This window comes from Vombatus ursinus, unplaced genomic scaffold (genome assembly GCF_900497805.2).
Source record: "Vombatus ursinus unplaced genomic scaffold, bare-nosed wombat genome assembly UNPS02014859.1, whole genome shotgun sequence".
Lineage (NCBI taxonomy): Eukaryota > Metazoa > Chordata > Mammalia > Diprotodontia > Vombatidae > Vombatus > Vombatus ursinus.
The window spans coordinates 4,416,571-4,416,942 of NW_020954637.1; the positions used below are offsets into that span (position 1 = coordinate 4,416,571).

The 372-nt window shown below is 55.6% G+C and overlaps 1 protein-coding gene across 2 annotated transcripts in view; it reads left to right on the forward strand.

Moving 5' to 3' along the window:
* The window catches only part of ECE1 (endothelin converting enzyme 1), a 90,731-nt gene that overhangs the window by 39,766 nt on the left and 50,593 nt on the right, over window positions 1-372 (forward strand). The gene's annotated exons all lie outside the window — the stretch shown is intronic.

The following is a 372-nucleotide window of genomic DNA, read 5'->3' on the forward strand; positions in this document are numbered from 1 at the left end:
CCGACCCCAGCATTCTGTGTCCTGAGTTCCACTGTGCCCTAATGTTCTGTGTCCTGAGGTCCATGCTGACCCTGGCATTCTGTGTCCTGAGGTCCACTCTGCCCTAATGTTCAGCATCCTGAGGTCCATGCTGACCCTGGCATTCTGTGTCCTGAGGTCCACGCTGACCCCAGCATTCTGTGTCCTGAGGTCCACTCTGCCCTAATGTTCTGTGTTCTGAGGTCCACTCTGCCCTAATGTTCTGTGTCCTGAGGTCCACGCTGACCCCAGAATTCTGTGTTCTGAGGTCCACTCTGCCCTAATGTTCTGCATCCTGAAGTCCACGCCGACCCCAGCATTCTGTGTCCTGAGGTCCACTCTGCCCTCATGTTC